The 20,530-nt window shown below is 41.0% G+C and overlaps 1 non-coding gene across 1 annotated transcript; it reads left to right on the forward strand.

Annotated features, from left to right (window-relative positions):
- The first annotated feature begins 469 nt into the window (after positions 1-469).
- On the forward strand, positions 470-552 carry TRNAY-GUA (transfer RNA tyrosine (anticodon GUA)). Its single transcript has one exon. It is a non-coding gene; the product is annotated as a tRNA-Tyr (tRNA).
- Positions 553-20,530: the final 19,978 nt, after the last annotated feature.

A 20,530-nucleotide genomic window follows, 5' to 3' on the forward strand; every position in this document is an offset into this window, starting at 1 on the left:
CAACATTAAAAAAAATTCTTACTTGCTGAAAGTATGGGAACCCATAAAGTTCAAATCTTGAATTCGCTTCTGGTCGGAACTTGGGTTAACTACCCAGTCACAAATGGCGAGTATTTCCCCATCTTCAAAATCATGAGATAAAAAAGCAATTGATCGGTGCCAATGTAACATAATCCAGTTCAGAAATAAAAGCAATAAAATTTATCTGACTCTTTCAAGCATTGTAATTTCAAGACCTTGGGCTACAATCTGAAATTCCCGGACAGCAAAGAAAAGCTTTCATAGAAGCTTTACCCTTTGCTTTATAGAGATAGTTATGAACTGACTAAATGACTAGATTCTCCCGGAACGCTAGCTAAGCTAATCGTCTTAGTTCCCTTCAATTAAATCAATAAGATTTTTGATTGATTCAGGGCGCCGCCTCCCTTCTTAGATTAGAACCCATTGAGGGGGCCCTCGGCCCGGGAAGGGGAGAGTGGCCGAGTGGTCAAAAGCGGCAGACTGTAAATCTGTTAAAATTTTTCTACGTAGGTTCGAATCCTGCCTCTCCCACTTGTTTGTTGTAGACTTCAGAGTATCAAATATTACCTATTAAAAATAATAGTTTCATTAAAGATTTAATTTACAAGGAAAACATTAGTTAATGGAATGATTATTAATAAGAAACGGAACACATCTGCCTCAAAGGATAGGAAAATTATCGTGGGCTTGAATTTTGAAGAGGGAGTGAAACAGAGCATTACTTATAGGTTTTCTCAAAAAACTAACTAAAAAACTATAAGCTTTATTCTATCCCGATGGGATAACCAAAAGACGGGGATCTAAGCGAGTAAAGAAAAAGAGGAACGGCGAGGCAGAAGAATTGGTCAACTTTCATGACTTGGTACCACAACTTTGAATCATGTCTTGGACTAGTTACATGATGGAAAAAACCACCCCCAAGGAGATAACTGATAATTGAAAGGAATCCAGAAAATTTTAATACTGGAATTTTCGCAAGAATATGTAAAGGGAGATGACCGGAGTAAAATAAGAAAGAGGTCGTCGGCAACCAAGCTGAAAGAAGAAAACAAAAAAAAATAGAAAACTCTTTGTGCCACGCGCTCAACTCAAAGTGAGTACCACTGCTTGTGCCACGTCTGCTCAAGATTTTTAACAGATACATTTTGGATAAAGTTGAGGTGTTTGATAGGTAATAGACTCAATTAAAGTGTCTAAATGAAATTTGGTGACAACTTTAAGGGACCGTCTATATATTTGGCCTTTTTTCTTTCTCTTTACAAGTAAAAAGGTAAAAAAATTTGGCGCCTTATTTGGTCGCCACATTTAACCTGTGCCCACTTTTTAAATTTTTTTTAACTAGTGCCCAAATTTTAAACAATTTCAGGCATTTGTTTTCCTCTTTCTTCTTCTTCTTCTTCTTCTTCTTCTTCGAGTGATGACAATTATATATGGTGTTTGTGAATATACTTTAAGGTAGTTTATGATATTTTATAGTGATGAGCTGCGGTGGCGCTTTATTTTTTATTATTGCTTAGGGTTTCTTCTTCTTCTTTTTCTTAATTGCAAAATAGGTTCATTAGATTTATTGTTGTTTTGACAAATTGATGATTGGAGTTTGTTCTTGATGATATTTGGAGGTTATGTTTCAAATTTGAACTCATTTGGAGTAGATTTAGGTGTTGAGTCCTATATTGGGTTGTTAAAATTCGAAGAACAAATTTTTGTTTCTGGGTAATTTGCACTTCAGGCCTATTTGGCCTTTAAGTGCATGAAACGTTTGTTACACTTCAGACATATTTGGCCTTAAGTGCATCTGAAGTGCAATTTTTTCACTCCAGACCTTTTGGCCTTAAGTGCATGAAACCATTGGTTGCCCTTCAAACCTATTTGACCTTAAGTGCATCTAAAGTGCATTTTTTCACTTCAGACTTTTTTTATCTTAAGTGCATGAAACTATTGGTTGCAATTCAAACCTATTTAACCTTAAGTGCATCTGAAGTGTAATTTTTTTACTTCAGACTTTTTGGCCTTAAGTGCATAAAACCATTGGTTGCACTTCAAACCTATTTGGCCTTAAGTGCATCTGAAGTGTAATTGTTTTTACTTCAGACCTCTCTGACCTTAAGTGCATGAAAATATTTATTGCACTTCAGACCTATTTGGCCTTAGTGCATCTTAAGAGTAATTTTTGCACTTTAGACTTAATTGGTCTTAATTGCATTGCACTTCGGACTATCTTTTTAACTTCAAAGCCGATAAGTCTGAAGTTGATCGTTGTCATGACCCAAAATCCCGCCTCAAGCGTCGTGATGACACCTAGTCTCTAAGACTAAGTAAGCCAATTACTTACCATAATTAAGCCAATTTAATAATGATATTTAGAGAATTATATAAAATACCGAAATAAATGTGAAATAGGCCTATGCGGCAATAATTACTAAAACCTCCCAAGACTAGGTAATATAGAGTCACGAACTCTAGCTGAATACATGAAAATATCTCAAAGATCGAAATACAATAATGTTCAAAAAACAAGCTGACACAAAAGAAGGAAAGGACTCCAAGGGATTGCAACAACCAAGCAGCTCTACCTTGAATCCTCGCGATCAATAAGCTAACTCTGCCTGAGTCTGATATCTCCAATACCTGGATCTGCACAAAAATATACAGAAGTATAGTATGAGTACACCACGGTCGGTACCCAGTAAGTATCAAAACTAACCTCGGTGGAGTAGTGACGAGGTACAAGTCAAGACACCTATTAGTCAAAATAACCTGTGCAATATAAAAGTATAAAGCTAATAATGAAAGCATGAATCAATAATGGCAACAAGAATCGACATATGATATAAACAGTAAAGTAATACGAACACCGTGAAAGTACCATTGAAACCAAACAAGGAAAATAAATAACAACCAATTAGGCAAGTCGTTCTAACTCAAGTTTCAAAACGAAATTACTCCGAGATGCCTCATCTCATAATCACAAGATACGAGTCTCAATCCACAATCATATGCTCATGGCACCTTGTGCCCACATTTCTAATCACAACCGTACGGATAACTCACGTGCCAATATCTCAATCCGCCTGGCATGATCACAAGTTCACAATCACAATCTGCCCGGCATAGTCACAGGCTCAATATCATAATCCGCCCGACATGGTCACAAGTTCACTATCATAATCCGCCTGGTATGGTCACAGGCTCAATATCAACATGAAAGTAAATAATACAAGAATACATGGGCATGATCAATAAATGTTAAGTTTCATACTTCTAAACCGGTATAAGTGGCATGTTATGGTGTATGCTTGTGCGAGTGTACTATTACAGCCCAAGTCAACAAGTAAAATCAAAGACATCGCATAATAGCCACCCTTATCACTCCGCATAAAAAAACATTATCACTCCGCCCGGACCATACCACAATAGCCACCCGTATCGTTTCGCACAATCAACAACAATGAGATACCACTTTTATGCTTCTCATAACAACAACCAATTCTGTCACGACCCAAAATTCATTAATGGTCGTGATGGCGCCTAACACCACTGCCAGGCAAGCCAACAATAGTTGATTAACTCGATTATTCATTTTTGTATTTTGAAATCAAAATTTTCCTTCAATTAAATAATCAGAAATAAATTTTACAGAGTAAATGATAATATTTTCCCAATTACAATACTGAACAACTCATAAGTACCCCCAAAACCCGGTGTCACAAGTGCATGAGCATCAACTAGGAAGTAAAATAAAATATAGCATCTGTCCAGAATACAAATTAGACAGAAAAAATACAAATAACCCTGGAGGGGACTCTGCTAGTTGCAGAGCGTAACCTGAAATGCAGCTCGCAGCAAGTCCCCGCATCATCCGTGCCCAAAGGACCACCAGACATAAAAGTACCTGCACAAAAATATGCAGCAAGTGTAGCATGAGTACGTACATCCACGTGTACCCAGTAAGTATCTAGCCTAACCCCGGAGGCGTAGTGACGAGGGGTCGATATCGACATTCACTAGTGGTCCAATAATATCAGGTACAGTAAGGAGGTGAACAAATATGAGGCAAAGTAAATAAATGAAATAAACAAATATAAATTTATGGTACAATTACCTCCTTACAATAAACTCAAGCTCTTAATTAGCAATTCCTCCTCAACCAGAGCGCGCGCGCGCGTGCGCGCGCACACACACACACACACACACACACACACACACACACACACACACACACACATATATATATATATATCCTCACCAAATAGGTTGTTATAATTCAAATCAGGGAAAGACTCACAGAAACTCTAGCTTCTTGCCAAATATTACGCACGATTCCATGAGGATATCTTTATAGAAATGCCGAGGCGTACGACCCGATCTAACATAAATAATAAAATGTGCACTGCCGAAGGTCGAACGGCACAAACCATAGTTTCATCTATCAAACTGCCAAGGCGAACGACCCGCTCCCATGAGAGTGTGGTACATAAATCTTGCCGAGGCGAACAGCCCGATCCCACTAGAATAAAAAGTACATAATCCTGCCAAGGCGATCGGCCCGATCCCATTAGAATAAGGAGCTTTGACGGGTCCTTGACCCTACTCACGAATAAACGTGTGAGTTGTAATTTCTTTAACAAAAACCTTTCAATGAAACATATATATCACGGAAACATGTCGTAAGAGGAGTACAATTTTTCGGTGACTAATCATGAACTCATGAAGTCTCTACAATAGCAAGTCTAGTCTCAAGTAGTAATGTAAAACAGAGGAATTTAATAGGCGAGAGACTGCTCAAATAGTACAACTATAGCATGATGTGAACCTAAGCCTACCCGGGCAATAACATGAATGCAGCTACGTACAGGTTCTCGTCACCTCGCGCGTACATAGCTCCCACAACAAATAGCACACATCAATATACAACACCTAGGGGTAATTTTCCCCTCACAGAGTTAGATAGGAGACTTACCTCGCTCCGAAATTCCATAACCGGCTCCAAAGCCCTCTAACACCTCAAACTGAAATCCGTCGCTCCAAAACTAGTCAAACAATGTGCAAACCAATAAAAATATACTCTAATACTAATAACAAATCAATTTAGACAAATTCCCAACTTTGCTCAAAAAGCCGATAAAGCAACCCTCGGGCCCACGTGCCCAGATTCCAAAATTTTTCGAAGATAAACATTACCCATAATATTACGAACTCAAATATATTCTTTATTCTCAATTCCATGCCCAAATTCGTGGTCAAAATTCAAAAAATACCATTTTCTAGGTTTTCTACCAAAACCACAAATTTTCCATAATTTCCCCATGAATTTCCATGTTACAATCTATATATAATCCAAGTATTTAACTTGCAATAGGTGGGAATCACTTACCTTGACATATATGATGAAAGTCTCCTCTTCAAAAGCTCCAAAAATCGCCCACTCAAGTGAAAAATGAGAGGAGATGAGCCAAACCCCGCATTAAAACCAATCTGCGTAGGCCCACCCTTCTTCGCGATCGCGGGAATGCCATCGCGATCGCGAAGGCTAAACACACTACCTCCACATTTCCTCTACGCGTTCGCGTCCTAATGGCCGTGTTCGCGAACCTGGTAATTCCCTACCCTTTGCGTTAGCCGGCCTCAAGCCGCGTTAGCGAAGGCTTAATGCCTGGCAGACCCCCAACTCATTTCCTCTTCATGTTCGCGTGCGCCTACCCGCGTTCGCGTAGGCTTCTGCAACCTCAACTCCGCATTCGCGTCTCTCCCATCACATTCGCGATGTGCAAATCCAGTAGCCCCCACAAGTCTTTTTTGAGAACGCATGAATCCCTTCACGTTCGAGAAGAAGGAAACCAGATAGCAGCAATCAGCAGCAGCAAATCATTCCAATTTGGTCGGAAACCACCCCGAAACGCACCCGAGGCCCCCCGGGACCCCGTCCAATCACACGAACCAGTCCCATAACATAACACGGACCTGCTCGAGACCTCAAATCACCTCAAACCACGTCAAAGCCATGAATCGCACTCCAATTCAAGCTTAGTGAACTTTAAAACTTCAAACTTCTATATTCGATGCCGAAACCTATCAAATCACGTCCGATTGAACGCAAATGTTGCACATAAGTCACATTCGACATTACGGACTTAATCTAACTTTCGGAATCGGAATCCGACCCCGATATCAAAAAGTCTACTCCCGGTCAAACTTCTCAAAAACCTTTAAATTTCTAACTTTCGCCAAATGACCCCGAAATGACCTACGGACCTCCAAATCCACATACAGACGCAGTCCTAATACCAGAATCACCATACAGAGCTATTCCCTGACTCGGAATCCCAAACAAACTTCAACCCAAATTTATGAAATTCTTCCAAAACGCCAACCTTTCACAATAGGCGTAGAAACGCTCCCAGGTCATCCAAAACCCGATCCGGACATTCGCCCAAGTCCAAAATCATCATACGGACCTGTGGTAACCTTCCAATCCCGATTTCGAATTCGTTTACTCAAAAATCAAACCTTTGTCAATTCTTCTAACTTAAAGCTTCTGAAATGAGAGTTTTCTTTCCAAATTAACTCCGAACTTCTCGAAATTCAATTCAGACCATGCACACAAGTCATAATACCTGAAGTGAAGCTACTCATGGCCTCAAACTGCTGAACGATGCGCTAGGGCTCAAAACGACATGTCGGGTCATTACATTCTCTCCTACTTAAACATACGTTCATCCTCGAACGTGCTAAGAACTGCTCTGGAGTTATCCGGAATCATTGTTTAACACCTCGTGCACCTACCCGTACTACCACAACCCAATTGAGCACATTAGCTCGAGCAAACCTGAAAATCCTCCCTTTTAGCCAAATTCCAACATCTGAAATTCTCTACCAGGTCCGTTTCCAACATACGAACACCATATCCATCACTACACGATGTACTAATACATGATTGTATACTCTTACCGAATTCACACCATGCACCGCATTATTCACATGACCATAATGACATCCCCTGACAACAATAGCCGAAATCCCACGAATCTGATGCCCACAACACACCTCATGAAGCATATAAGTCCTGTTTCAGCTCTAGCAATACTGCCATGACAGAAGAGATATGTAGAAACTCATAACTACCTGTCGAATCACAACTCATGAAGTCTCTCCTCCCGACAAGAACTAGTACCTCATTCTGGACTGAATATCGATATTTACTGTTTAGTGTGCCTCATATAAATCTGATCGCACTAATCCTAGGTCCAATAATCTCGTCTCACCCCGTACAAGTTGCTCCGGCAATAAGCCACCTCAGGCACTGCCAAAAGTCTCATATGATGCCACCATGTGCCAACAAGTTACAAACTCGAATGTGATACATAAGGAAAAACGAACTTTGGTATGAACTACTTAACCCACGTAACTAATTTAAACAACCGAAAAGATGTTATGAACCTTCCTTAGAAAATGAGAAACAAAACACACAAGAATAGATATTGGGGAACTGTACTCAACATCACACTATTGCGCGCGTGCAACCCGATCCACACATGATACCGTTGCGGCGCGCAACCCGATCCAACCATGATACTCGTAGTGGTGTGCCACCCGATCCAAACAACATACCCGTGGTGGCGTGCCACCCGATCCAACCATATACCCGTGGCGGCGTGCCACCCGATCCGACCATATACCCGTGGAGGCGTGCCACCCGATCCACACATAATAATCTAAAGAAAACACACATCGAGCAGTAACGCTTATACTTACAAAATGCCCGAATATCAACCATAAGCATGTCAAGTGCATAATACAAATCCCGGGGAGACGGGTAGCGTCACACGCTATAAAACTCATGCACAACTAAGGTGCGATATATGATCTGCATCTCGAGAGTCATCCTGCTCACATAACACCACCGCTACGCGGGACCTCAACACATTGTACAAATAATCAAGCCGTCTCACAACCCACATGGCATAATAAAGTATTACATGGAAAAGTTGACGACAGAAATAACATCCAAAGCCCGAAGACTCCTCCGCAAGCAACACTATGCTGAAATGAACACATCTGACCCGATATAGAGTACACACTCACATTTAGATCCATTCACAGACCTCAAGCCGATTCTGATCGTACTGTACTGAGCTAATAACCTTTCAAGGACCCACCCCCAAGAATAACCATCAAATCCGGAACAAACTTCCACAATTCACAACCAATTGAACAGGGCGCCCTCCAGGCACAAATTCTCACATTAGCAATAGTACCACAATCTCCATACTTGGTTCCAATCTTTAATCAATCAAGTGACTACATGTCACACTTATACAATCCTCCCATGGGATATGCTCCCACGACCTTCCGCACCAGGTAACAAGTCTGCACATCCATACCACCGGTCATACTAATGCCGTAAAGAGAACCAAGGATCCGCAATTCAGTACATAAAGCCTCTTACATATGACATTGATCTCAGGTGACGTTGAAGATAGTACCAGCTTACTCTAAACATCTGAATTCTTTCCTGCTCATCCGAGCTCGTGACATTCTTGTCGATGTCAAACTATAACCTTGCTCCTCAACTTCCAATTCCCATGCCGCTCACTGCACCTAACATACCAATATGTGAGAGTACAAGAATTCCATCATGACTCCTGATCCACTAATAAACTAAAAACTCTATCACATATCAACCTTTTACTTAACTCATTTCAGGATAACTATTGCAACACGCGGCTGAATTCCCATAACCGTAGAAAATACAATCCGCAAGTAGTGGTCTAAACCACCATAACTCTTTCGGGATCTATCTACACATAACAGGCCATAATACTCAAATGCCTTCAAATAAAATCAATTACGATGGACGTCAAGCCTCGCACGTACCGCTACAAATCATATGTATAACTTAACACACTGAAGGAACTGGTCATTGCCACTATCATGCCAATTCAACCATTGCTAATCGATCCGACTTCTTCTAATTTACTCTGGACTTGACTTAGGAATACTAATAGCTCCATTCAAAACATCATGAACCCAAATCCGCACTCATCCTAAGTGACCTTATTTCACGAGACCACATTGTCTCCAAAACCCACGAACCATCTCATACCCTCCTTATGCGCATATTAGCATCTTCAACTGGTACACCCATTCTGAAAATCTCTCTATGAATCCGAAGTTATTTTCTCCCATTCCTCCAATGCCATACCGCAGACCGAAGATAACGTAGAACACTCCAAGCCACTTTCATAATCCTCTGCTAAAGCTCAATACTTAACCATACTACAGACTCGAAATCCTTAGGCACCGCACTTTAACTTTTGAATCCACTAGGACCGTTGTTGAGAGTTATCCACTCTGACTTGTTCCCGAATACAATCAAACTCCAAGGCCCTTCTAGCACATGAACACCCTCTCAAAGAATCAACCGGTTGAATTCCTTCCCTTGTACATCACATCCACACGAAGCATAGACTCTTAGTCTTCCCAAAACCTGAACATGAACCGATAAGGCCAAATATAGCACACATTCCTCAAATCCTTTTGCTCAAATTACCACTGATGTTTTCTCTCCTTAGTCGTAATAACCCACCAACACACTGATGACCAGAAACCGCACAAGTAGACAATCACGCAATCCAATCATAGACGGTGGGGCTATCCCACTTAGCTTGAAGCTGCAATTACATAACCCTGGGACCCACCGAGATTCCGTCTTCCCCATTGACGTAAGCTTAAAGTCCAACAATGCATTCCAAGCTCAAAGTCATGTTGCATCCAAATAAAATCCATGGACCTAGTCTCTGCCCATCATGAATTTCCAAATGGCTCTAAACTTTCCTCAAGGCATGTGGCCATCCTACCACGGAACCCATGTGTTACTCTGCCACTCTCCCACTTTGGTTAAACCCTCTCCTTTAAGCACCCCCTCGACTTTTTATTTTCATACTTGACCTTCTAGCAATTTAACCACCGCAAAACACCTCCCACATGACCTTCCTCGTCCTTTGCTGCCCAATTGTTGCCTCAAATCCAAATCCATCTCCGTAACGCTTGAGCTAATAAATTGCCACCAACTCCAAGCCTCCTAGAAGATCATCCTTCTCTAGCCATCAACATTAGAAATACCCATTTGATTCCGAAATCGCTACACTCTGCTATCTCTGACACCCACTTCCCCGGCATAATTCATAATACTCTGCCCCAAAGGCGATTTTGAAGAAGGCCATAACACTGGCGAGCTTAACACATTCAATCAAGGACGACGACATCACATCACGGATGCAGATTCCACCACGCTCGAAAATACCATGTTTTGTTACCCCGTCGACCCAAATCTGAGCATTCATAGTCCGATTGCCTTTCCTCTGTTGGGAATAGAATGTTGATCCTCTGAATCATGCACTGAGAAAAACCTCTTTTCTAGTCGTTCACTGCCTCAACACATAAACAAGCACCCTACCATTACACCAACACGGTGCTATAACAATGTCTGAACATCATAGCAATCTGTGCGCAGCCTTGAAACCATTGAAAACATAGCTACTGAGCCGAAATGACAGAACATCCTTTCGCAAGAAGACAATAATAACTTGCTCGAATGCACAGGGAGAAACATCCTGCCCACGTCTGTAGTACCACTACAACTCCTCGATGACCAATTGACACGAGCGCTGAACATCGTATAAGAATGAGTAGGAAGGATATAAAGTCATAAGCCTCAAAGAAAATCAAATCGCACGATGAGGAATCAAGAAAGAGAAGTGCTCCTAACAGTCCTGTAGCCTCTTGAAGATAAGTACAGACATCTCCGTACCGATCCGCAAGACTCTACTAGACTTGCTCATGACTCGGAAGACCTATGTGAACCTAGTGCACTGATACCATGTTGTCACGACCCAAAATCCATTAATGGTCGTGATGACACCTAACACCGTTGCCGGGCAAGCTAACAATAGTTGATTAACTCGATTATTCATTTTTGTATTTTGAAATCAAAATTTTCCTTCAATTAAATAATCAGAAATAAAATTTACAGAGTAAATGATAATATTTTCCCAATTACAATACTGAACAACTCATAAGTACCCCCAAAACCCGGTGTCACAAGTGCATGAGCATCAATTAGGAAGTAAAATAAAATACAACATCTGTCCGGAATACAAATTAGATAGGAAAAATACAAATAACCCTGTAGGAGACTCTGCTGGCTGCGGATCGTAACCTGAAATGCAGCTCGCGGCAAGTCCCTGCATCATCCGTGCCCAAAGGACCACCAGACATAAAAGTACCTGCACAAAAATGTGCAGCAAGTGTAGCATGAGTACGTACATCCACGTGTATCCAGTAAGTATCTAGCCTAACGCAGGAGGAGTAGTGACGAGGGGTCGACATCGACACTCACTAGTGGTCCAATAATATCAGGTAAAGTAAGGAGGTAAACAAATATGAGGAAAAGTAAATAAATGAAATAAACAACTGCAAATCTGTGCTACAATTATCCTCCTTACAATAAACTTAAGCTCTTAATTAGCAATTCCTCCTCAACCGGAGCGCGCGCACGCGCGCACACACACACGCACACACACACACACACACACATATATATATATATATATATATATATATATATATATAATGGACCTCACCAAATAGATTGTTATAATTCGAATCAGGGAAAGACTCACAGATACTCTGGCTTTTTGCCAAATATTACGCACGATTCCATGAGGATATCTTTATAGAAATGCCGAGGCGTACGACCCGATCCAACATAAATAATAAATTGTGCACTGCCGAGGGTCGAACGACATGAACCATAGATGCATCTATTAAACTGCCGAGGCGAACATCCCGCTCCCATGAGAGTGTGGTATATAAATCCTGCCGAGGCGATCGGCCCGATCCTATTAGAATAAGAAGTGCATAATCCTGCCGAGGCGATCGGTCCTGTCACGACCCAAAATCCATAAGGTCGTAATGGCGCCGGACACCACTATCAGGCAAGCCAACAATAAATACTTAATTGGGTTCTCATTTTGTTGGTTTTGAAATCATATTTTCCTTCAATTTAAATAGTAAAGAATGGGGATTTAAAGAGTAAATAATAATACTTTTGACAAATTCAATACAGAACAACCTATAATCATCCCAAAACCGTCACAAGTGCATGAGCATTATCTAGGAATATAAAATAAAATACAACAGCTGTCCGGAATACAAATTGGACAGGAAAAATGCAAGTACTCTGAAGGAGACTCTGCTGGTTGCGGATCGTAGTATAGAATGCAGCTCACCTAAGTCCCTGCCATAACCGTGCCTCTGCACCCACAAGGCCACTAAACATATATGTACCTGCACAAAAATGTACAGCAAGTGTAGTATGAGTACGCAAATCAACGCGTACCCAGTAAGTATCCCGTCTAACCTCGAAGAAGTAGTGATGAGGGGTCGACTTCGACACTTACTATAGGCTATAAATAGGATATCAATGATATAATTAAGTATGGATTATATAAAACGGTTGCAAGCTCAATATTTTGAAGTAAGTAAGCAGTTATTTTATAATTAAGAAATCTCCAAATTTATTTCCCATTATTTAACAATTTATCTCAGGCCAAGGAGGCAATATCATTTATTGTAAATTCCAAAGCAATCAATTCAATCATGCGCAAATCATGTCGAGGTTGTACGGCCCTCTCCAACATAAATATTTAAACTGTGCACTGCCGAGGGCCGAATGACACGAACCATAGATGCATCTATTACCCCGTTCGCGGATCGTACATGCGACGCAGTCAAATATAAATTTAAGGAATTACCCCGCTCGCGGATCATACTTGCGACGCGGTTACACATAGATTTCTTAAGTTATTATAGTATTCTTCCATTCTTTTAAAAATACAAAATTCAAATGAAAACTTTCAAGATCCCAATTTTTTGTTTCCTCAATTTCAACTCCTTTCAAAACATTTAATAAGCAAACTCAATCCCGCTCCTTCTCAAGACAAACAATAAACAAAAATCAATAACAATACCAACCAGGCATGATGTAAGCCTAAAACTACCCGGACATAGGCATAGCTAGTAGCTACGTGCGGACTCTCGTTACCTCGTGCGTACGTAGTCCCCACAAATAGAAGTACATAATAATTTAGTTCACCTACGAGGTTAATTCCCTCTTACAAGGTTAGGAAAGAGACTTACCTCGCTCCGGGGTTCCTTCACCAGCTCCCAAGCCTTTCCAATAACTCGAACCGATGCTCAACGTTCCAAAACTAGTCAATAAAGATGCAAATCCATGAATATATATACTCTAATACACCTTATAATCCAATTTATAACAAATTCCAATTCCGTTTTAAAAGTCGATGAAAATCACCCTCAGGCCCACGTGCCCGGATTCCGAGAAATTTTGAAGCTAATCATTACCCATAACCTTATGAACTCAAATATATAATTTATTCCAAATTCCATGCCAATTTCGTGGTCAAAATCCAAAAATATCCATTTCTAGGTTTTTCTACCAAAAATCCCAAATTTCTACAAATTTCAAGTCTAAAGCCATATGTAAACCAAGTACTTAACTTGAAAATAGGTGGGAATCACTTACCTTGCATAGGATGGCGAAAATACTCCCTTGAAAAGATCCAAATATCGCCCAAGCCGTGTGGAAAATGGGTGAAATGAACCCAAACCCAACTTTAAAACATTCTGCCCAGCCACGATTTCCGCTTCTGCGGCTAGCCAATCGCATCTACGAAAATAACCTCGCAGATGCGGTTTTTACCCTTTGTTGTCTTGTCTGCTTCTGCGATCAGCGGCTCGCTTCTGCGAGACCGCTTCTACTGTGCATGCGCCGGACCTGCGCCCATCGAATGCTCCTGTGTTGCCAACTTCGCACCTGCGCCTTCACAGGTGTGCCCAAATGTTCCGCACCTGCGGTTTATGACCAACCTCCTCTCCTTCGCACCTACGACTCATGGCTCGCACCTGCGAGCTCGCACCCGCGGCCCTTTTCACGCATGTGCGATTGCACAAGGTATCAGCTGCCTCAGCATTTCATCCAAGTCCAAACTCGATCTATTAAACATCCGGAATCTACCCGAGGCCCTCGGGACCTCAACCAAATATACCAACACGTCCCAAAACACATCACGAACTTAGTCAAGCCTTTAAATTACATCAAACATTGCTAAAAACACGAATCACCCTCCAATTCAAACTTAGTGAACTTTGAAACTTCAACTTCTACAATCGATGCCGAAACCTATCAAATCACGTCCGATTGACCTCAAATTTTGCACACAAGTCACATTTGATATTACGGACCTACTCCAACATCCAGAATCGGAATCTGACCCCGATACCAAAAAGTCCACTTCCGGTCAAACTTCTCAAAAACCTTCAAATTTCTAACTTTTGCCAAATGACCCCAAAATAACCTACGGACCTTCGAATCCACTTCCGGATGCGCTCTCAATACCAGAATCGCCATACGGAGCTATTCCCAGTCTCGGAATCCCCAACAGACATCGATAATATTGAAATACACTTCAACCCAAATTTATGAAATTCTTTCAAAATACCAACTTTCACAATAGGCGCCAAAACGCTCCCGAGTAATCCAAAACCCAATCCGGACACAGGTCCAAGTCCAAAATCATCATACGAACCTGTTGGAACCTTCAAATCCCGATTCCAAGGTCGTCTACTCAAAAATCACACTTTAGTCAATTTCTCCAACTTAAGGGTCCCGAAATTGGAAGTTTTCTTTCCAAATCAACTTCGAACTTCCCAAAATTAAATTCCGACTACGCGTACAAGTCATAATACCTGAAGTGAAGCTGTCCATGGCTCTAAACAGTCGAACGATGCGCTAGAGCTCAAAACGACCGGTCGGCTTATTACAGGCCCGATCCTATTAGAATAAGGAGCTTTGACGGGTCCTTGACCCCACTCACGAATAAACATGTGAGTTGTAATTTCTTTAACAAAAACCTTTCAATAAAACATATATATCACGCAAACATATCGTAAGAGGAGTAAAAATTTTTCGGTGAATAATCATGAACTCATGAAGTCTCTACAATAGCAAGTCTAGTCTCAAGTAGTAATGTAAAACAGAGGAATTTAATAGGCGAGAGACTGCTCAAATAGTACAGCTATAGCATGATGTGAACCTAAGCCTACCCGGGCAATAACATGAATACAACTACATACGGGCTCTCGTCACCTTACGCGTATGTAGCCTCCACAACAAGTAGCACACATCAATATATAATACCTAGGGGTAATTTCCCCCTCACAAGGTTAGATACGAGACTTACCTCACTCCGAAATTCCATAACCAGCTCCAAAGCCCTCTAACACCTCAAACCAATGCCCGTTGCTCCAAAACTAGTCAAACAATGTGCAAACCAATAAAAATATACTCTAATACTCATAACAAATTAATTTAGACAAATTCCCAACTCCGCTCGAAAAGCCGATAAAGCAACCCTCGGGCCCACATGCCCGGATTCTAAATTTTTTTGAAGATAAACCTTACCCATAATATTACGAACTCAAATATATGCTTTATTCTCAATTCCATGCCCAAATGCATGGTCAAAATCTAAAAATACCAATTTCTAGGTTTTCTACCAAAACACCAAATTTTCCACAATTTTTCCATGAATTTCCATGTTAAAATCTATATATAATCCAAGTATTTAACTTGCAATAGGTGGGAATCACTTACCTTGACATAGATGATGAAAGTCTCCTCTTCAAAAGCTCCAAACATTGCCCACCCAAGTGAAAAATGAGAGGGGATGAGCCAAACCCCGCATTAAAACCAATCTGCCCAGGCCCGCCCTTCTTCGCGATCGCGGGAAATGCCATCGCGATCGCGAAGGCTAAACACACTACCTCCACATTTCCTCTACGCGTTCGCGATCTAATGGACGCATTCACGAACTTGGTGACTCCCTACCCTTTGCGTTCGCGGGCCTCAAGCCGCATTCGCGAAGGCTTAATGCCTGGCAGGCCCCCAACTCATTTCCTCTTCGCATTCGCGTGCGCCTACCCGCGTCCGCGTTCGCGTCTCTCCCATCGCGTTCGCGATGGGCAAATCCAGCAGCCCCCCAAGTCTCCTTCGTGAACGCATGAATCCCTTCGCATTTGCGAAGAAGTAAACCAGCTAGCAGCAATCAGCAGCATCAAATCATTCCAATTTGGTCTGAAACCACCTCAAAATGCATTTGAGGACCCCCGGGACCTCGTCCAATCACACGAACCAGTCCCATAACATAACACGGACCTACTCAAGGCCTCAAATCACCTTAAACCACGTCAAAGCCATGAATTGCACCCCAATTCAAGCTTAGTGAACTTTAGAACTTCAAATTTCTATATTCGATGCCGAAACCTATCAAATCACGTCCGATTGATCTCAAATTTTTCACACAAGTCACATTTGACATTACAGACCTACTCCAATTTTCGGAATCAGAATCTGACCCCGATATCAAAAAGTCTACTCCCGGTCAAACTTCTAAAAAACCTTCAAATTTCTAACTTTCGCCAAATGACCCCGAAATGAACTATGGACCTCCAAATCCACATCCGGACGCGCTCCCAATAATAGAATCATCATACGGAGCTATTCCCAGACTTGGAATCCAAAACGGACATCAATAACTTTGAAAGGCAGTTCAACCCAAATTTATGAAATTCTTCCAAAACGCCAACCTTCCATAATAGGCGCCGAAACGCTCCCGGGTCATCCAAAACCCGATCCGGACATACGCCCAAGTCCAAAATCATCAAACGAACCTATTGGAACCTTCAAATCCTAATTTCGCTGTCGTTTACTCAAAAATCAAACGTTAGTCAATTCTTCCAACTTAAAGCTTCCGAAATGAGAGTTTGCTTTCCAAATCAACTCTGAACTTCCCGAAATTCAATTACGACCACGCTCACAAGTCATAATACCTGAAGTGAAGCTACTCATGGACTCAAACTGCCGAACGATACGCTAGGGCTCAAAACGACCGGTTGGGTCGTTACAAATTCACACAACAATTAACGTGTGCTAACATCACAACAACACGACTATCAACTCGTAGCACAAATGCCAATATGCCAAAACCTTTCTTAAAAAATCAACAATTTCAATATTTCCACAAAAAATAGCCCACGACTCAAACACATTGTGTATAGAATATCAATAACAACAAAATAAACGAGAAAGTAACTCAACAATGGACAACACCCCCTTTTAACACAACTTTAATTAAAATAGATTAATGACTTTCGATAATTTCAACTTCAATTAATTGCATAGGGATAACTCGATTATGAAGGTATTTCCATGAAATGGCAAACTTCGGATTCTAATGTATGAAATAAGCTAACGATGAAAGAGATGGCATGAACTAGCAACTACGTCTAAATTACATAACATGCGTAATAAGTACAAAGTATTAGCAATTAGGATTAAATACAATCAAATTGTATTAACTAGAGTGCAAAATATAGCTAAAACACGATCTCCTAGCCTACCATCAACACCCCACACTTAAACCATTGCTCGTCCCCGAGCAATCAAACTATACTTCACATAGAAATGACCTTTTCATCAAACAACTTCCATAACCCATCATGCCAAGAATATTTAAAACAGACTAAGCACCATAGTGTAACATCTTAGCCTCGCGACTAGACTCACAAGCACCACGTATTTTCTTCAAAACCCTGCTCACTTACTCTAACACAGAGACCAAAGACATTACCTTTCCTTCACAAGTCATGTGCCCTCAATAGATAGTATTTCCACACACAATAAAGTTCAAGAACAATTAGGAACTCAAGATAGAAAGAATTCACTCACTCTCATAAATAAAATTCATGTTCCACAAAAAATGTACCATAGGCTTGTCCGTAGTGTAATACTCTACTAATTTGAGCTCATTCAGTCAAGGATCAAGTAGGACTTTAATTGGTTGTAATGTAGGCTGCAGGACAAGTATGATACATATAGATAATAGTGACTACACCTCTCTAAGCACTTTAATACATATACATTAACAGTTCAAACCTAACCTTTACACATAATAGCATCAAGCTCCCAATATCTTTAAGTACAAACAAGATGAGAACTACTACTAGCAAGGAATCATTTTTTTTCTTCTCTAAGTTCTGAATTTTTTTTCCAAGCAGACTCACTCTTTTTTTTTTCTTTCAATTCCCCACAAGCGGCTCTCACAATTTTTCAACCAATGCACCTTTCTTTTTTTTTTTTCAATAGTTCTACTCAAAAACTCGACCATACCTCAACTTAGCTTTTACAAGCTCATAACAAATTCAAGTACTCAAGAAAGGTAAAAGGTTCAAACAGATGATCAATTCAAAAAAAGTGGCCAGGCTTGTAGTATGGTTACCAAAGAAATAGGATTACAGGCTCAAAGGGGCTAACAAAGATACACATTAATTAGGTGGGTCACAAGCAAATATCTGGCTCAACAAAAAAATGCCTATATCACTTCTTAGCCTAAACAAGACTTCTATTTCACTTTGCAAATACACGGGGAAAGTTCTAGACTTTATCTGACATGCACAAAATATCAACAACAACCTCACACACACATTGGCATATAACTCACTCAGGATCGGATCATCCCGACTCTCTAGTCAAAGCAGTTAAACAAAGTCAAAATCAAACAATTTAAAGCACTTATAGATGAGTCAAGAACTGAGACTAGGCGTCATAATGTCACGACCCAAAACTAACCCTGTCGTGATGGCGCCTATCGTGGAACTAGGAAAGCCGACTCATTCCCAAAACAAACCGATATATTCATTTCAAAGATAATTTCAAGGTAAAAACCTCCATTTAAAGAGTTCAAATCAAAGAAAAATAGAAGTGCGGAAAAGAAAAGCCCGACATCAGGGTGTCACTAGTCATGAGCACATACTACAATTTGTCTAACAATATCAAGGCTAACTTAGCCCGAAAAATGGCTAAATACAACTAGAGGAAGATAAGAGGGTGAAGAGCAGGGGCTGCGATCGCCAAACAGCTACCTTACTATCTCTAAGAAAACCTGTAACCAGAACACTCAATAACCGCTATCGTGTCCAGCTACACCTGAATCTGCACACAAGGTGCAGGGAGTAACGTAAGTACGCCAACTCAGTAAGTAACAACAATAAATAAAGACTGAGCAGTAGTGACGAGCAATAAAGCATGTAACGTTCATATAAGGAAATCTCAGCAAAATACCACATGCTCTTAAAAATTAGGATTTGAATCAAACATCTCGTTTAAACCCAGTTCCAGTAAAAATCATTTTAAAGATATTTTTCCAACAGTTTTTCAAACAAAGGCTCAATGCAAAGGTGAGCAAAAATTGATAAAATCATAAACAGCCACTCGGGCAAACCTCACAGTCACTCGTGCCACTCGGGCATACCTCACAATCACTCTTGCCACTCGGGCATACCTCACAATCACTCTTGCCACTCGGGCATACCTCACAATCACTCATGCCTCCCAGTCACTCAGCACTCGGCACTTGGCACTCGCACTCAGTAGGTACCTGCGCTCACTGGGGGTGTGTACAGACTCCGGAGGGGCTCCTTCAGCCCAAGCGCTATAATCTGCACGGACAACTCACGTGCGATAATAATAAAGTATGCTGCAGGCGGGCAACCCCGATCCACACTCATCCTCACCAATCAGGCCCTCGGCCTCACTCAGTCACAAGTATGCTGCAGGCGGGCAGCCCCGATCCACACTCATCCTCACAAATCAAGTCACTCGGGCATTTCAGTAAAATAGGGCATTCGGCCCAAAACATTTATATGCATCAAAATAGTGTCATAAAACTGAGTTATGCAGTAACCAAGTATAAACATGACTGAGTATAGATTTTCAATCGAAAACAATGAGAGGATGATACAAAACAGCCCCTAAGGGTCCAAACAGCATTGGCGCAAGGCCCAAACATGGCATTCAGCCCAATTTACATAAAATCTTTCTAAATCATATAAGTATCAATGGTTTCAACAAAGTATGCAACTTTACAGTTCCTACGGGGCGGACCAAGTCACAAATCCCCAACAGTGCACGCCTACACGCCCGTCACCTAGCATGTGCGTCACTTCAAAATAATAGAATGATACGAAATCCGGGGTTTCATACCCTCAGGACTAGATTTAAAATCGTTACTTACCTTAATAACGCTAAAATCCTACTCCAGGATGCCCTCGTCTATGGACTCGGTCTCCAAAAGCTCCGAATCTATCCATAATCAGAACAATACTATCAACATAGGCTAAAGAATCGAATTCCAACGGAAAAACTACATAAATAGGCAAAAAAATCCGAAATCGGCCAAAATTCGGCCCCCGAGCCCATGTCTCGAAGCCAATCAAAAATGGCAGAATAATAATCCTCGTTCTCTCCCGAGTCTAACCATATAAAATTCATCAAATTCTGACATCAACTCGACCCTCAAATCTTCAATTA

The sequence above is a fragment of the Nicotiana tomentosiformis genome, chromosome 8 (genome assembly GCF_000390325.3).
Source record: "Nicotiana tomentosiformis chromosome 8, ASM39032v3, whole genome shotgun sequence".
Taxonomy (NCBI): Eukaryota; Viridiplantae; Streptophyta; class Magnoliopsida; order Solanales; family Solanaceae; genus Nicotiana; species Nicotiana tomentosiformis.